The sequence below is a fragment of the Sturnira hondurensis genome, unplaced genomic scaffold (genome assembly GCF_014824575.4).
Source record: "Sturnira hondurensis isolate 20B ecotype Veracruz unplaced genomic scaffold, ASM1482457v3 Scaffold0021354, whole genome shotgun sequence".
Classification (NCBI taxonomy): Eukaryota; Metazoa; Chordata; class Mammalia; order Chiroptera; family Phyllostomidae; genus Sturnira; species Sturnira hondurensis.
Genome location: NW_028093985.1, coordinates 31,624,649 through 31,627,117, shown reverse-complemented (window position 1 = coordinate 31,627,117; position 2,469 = coordinate 31,624,649). Strand labels below are relative to the sequence as shown.

The 2,469-nt window shown below is 43.6% G+C and overlaps 1 pseudogene; it reads right to left on the bottom strand.

Annotated features, from left to right (window-relative positions):
- Positions 1-360: 360 nt before the first annotated feature.
- LOC118977478 (polymerase delta-interacting protein 3-like) lies at positions 361-1,309 on the bottom strand (annotated as a pseudogene).
- Positions 1,310-2,469: the final 1,160 nt, after the last annotated feature.

The following is a 2,469-nucleotide window of genomic DNA, read 5'->3' as shown; positions in this document are numbered from 1 at the left end:
CGCAGAAAGGTGGCAAAGAAGCTCTCTACCCCATGTTTGGGGGCTTCCAGTTCAATGGCCCATTGGTCACCAGCTCTGCTTTGGGAAGCAAAGAATCACCCCTCTCTGGCTCTGCTTCTGGCAGTGTCAGTCCTCTACTCAGACTGATTTTGAATTCTGTGAGCCCTATAGTCACAGGGGCCCCTGTGCCTTCAGGATGGTGTCAGGGGCCTCTTCGACTGTAGGGTTGGATGTGACAGCAGAGTTCACCCTGCAAGAGTGCTCCCTGTACTTTTTCACTTTGGGACAGTCACTCAGCCATAGCAGGATGGGCTGGTCTGAGGTGATAACGTTCCCATTCATGTGAAAGCTTGCAGGTTGTCAGTCTAGACACCAGTTGTTATATTTCTTATATGCAGTGATGACATCATCCTTCTTCACAAAGACCACTTCTGCTACCCCCAAATGGACCAGCTGAGCCTGCTTCAGGGCTCCACATACACAGAGAAATTAAAAAATGTCCTCCTCAGATGACTCTTGGGTGCAGATTATTCACAGTCATCTCAGTGCCTTCCAAAGAGCTGAAGATAGACTCAGCAGGAAGCAGCTCTTTGGTGGAATCCTCCTTGTTCACTAGTGTCTAGGACATGTTGATGAAGGCTTTTGTTGAACTGAGGAGTGGAAAGCAGGAGTTGTGTATGCATTTTTCTGAACCACTTTGGTGGGGGAGGGGTCTTAGACTTGGAAAGCTTGGAACTGCTCAGCCTGGCCATGTGGTAGAGAAAGCTGCCTGAGTCTGCGAAGTTCATCTTATTCAGGGGAGCTGCAATGCCATTGCTTTTATCCAGGTCATATAAATTCTGTTTGGCCTGGTGATTATTGACAGTGCTACTCCTTATTCCAGCAGGATGGACATGAGATGGTGTCATGGTCTTCTGCTGTGGAACCTGGTTAGTTTTAGTGAGCTTCAGAGCTGGGGTCACTGTCCCAATGGGGGTGCTCATGAAGGCATCAGGAGAACTCTGCTTCAAGCTGAGTTTCTCCAGGCATCAACTACCTGGTGGGGATTCTGGGACACAGTACTCTGCTGCTTGTGGGAGTTCAGCATCTCTCTGGTATCTTACACTTTCCCTTTGATCTGGACAGGAGCATCTTTCTGCAAATGCTTTTCATAGTTTCAGCTGGGCATCTGAGAGGCCAACCTTCTGCCAGGCATCGAACCTCCAGTGGAAGATGGTTGTGTTGCTGGCTTGCTGAGGAAGCTCTGCTGGCTCCCAACATGAGATGCAATGTCTCCAACTCCTGGTCTGATGTTGAGCCACCAGCCCATTTACGCTTTTTCTACCTATGGCTGAGGCCAACTCAACTCCACCTCTCTACTCTCCATGGCCTCTCTTCAATCTGCCTCTCCCAGCCTCCAGCCCCACATCACCCTATTGCTGCAGTCCCATGCTTCTGGACAAGCTTGTCCAAGATGTCCACCCTCTTGCTCCACAAAGCAGCTTAATGACCCACCCCCCTCTTAATGGCTGAATAACATTCCATTGTATGTATATACCACATTTTGTTTACGTATTCATCCCTTGAAGGACACTGGGTGGCTTCCATCTTTTAATTATTGTGAACAATGCTGCTGTGAACATGGCGTACAAATATCTGTATGAGACCCTGCTTTCAATGTTGTTGGGTATATACCCCGAAGTGGCACTGATGAATGACACAGTAATTCTCCTTTTAATTTTTTGAGGAACAACCACACTGTTTTCCACAGCAGCTGCATCATTTTCCATACATCCCACAAGGGTCCAATTTCTCCACATGCTCACCAATATTGTTATTTTCTGGGTTCATTTTTCTTTTTTCTTCTTGGGATAGCAGCTATTCTAATAAGTGTGAGGTGGTAACTCATTATGGTTTTGATTTGCATTTTTCTAGTGATTAGGGTTGAAAAAATCTTTTCATGTACTTCTTGGCTGCATATGTTTCTTCTTTGGAGACATATCTGTTCAAGTTATTTGTTCATTTTTTAACGGCGTGGTTTGTTTCTTTTGGTCTTGATTTTACAGGAATTCTCTACATATTTGGGCTATAAACTTTTATCAGAAATATGATTTGCAAATATTTTCTCTCATCCCATGGTTTTTTTTTTCACTCTGCTGTATCCTTTGATTCAGAGAAGTTTATTCTTCTGATGTAGTACAATTTATCCATTTTTTGTTTTGTTGCTTGTGGCTTTGGTATTATAGCCAAGAAATCTCTTCCAAATTGTATTTTTCATTTTCAACACGAGTAAACAAAGAACATACCATCCCAACTGTGCAAAGTCTTCTAGACAATAGCAAGGAGGAGCTACTTTTAAGCTGCTTCTATGAGGCTTGAGTAATTCTGATATCAAAATAAGATAAGGACACTATGAAAAAGAAAAATTGTGTCTATTTCACTTATTATTATCAATACAAAAATATATTTGCAAATAAAATCCAATAGCAT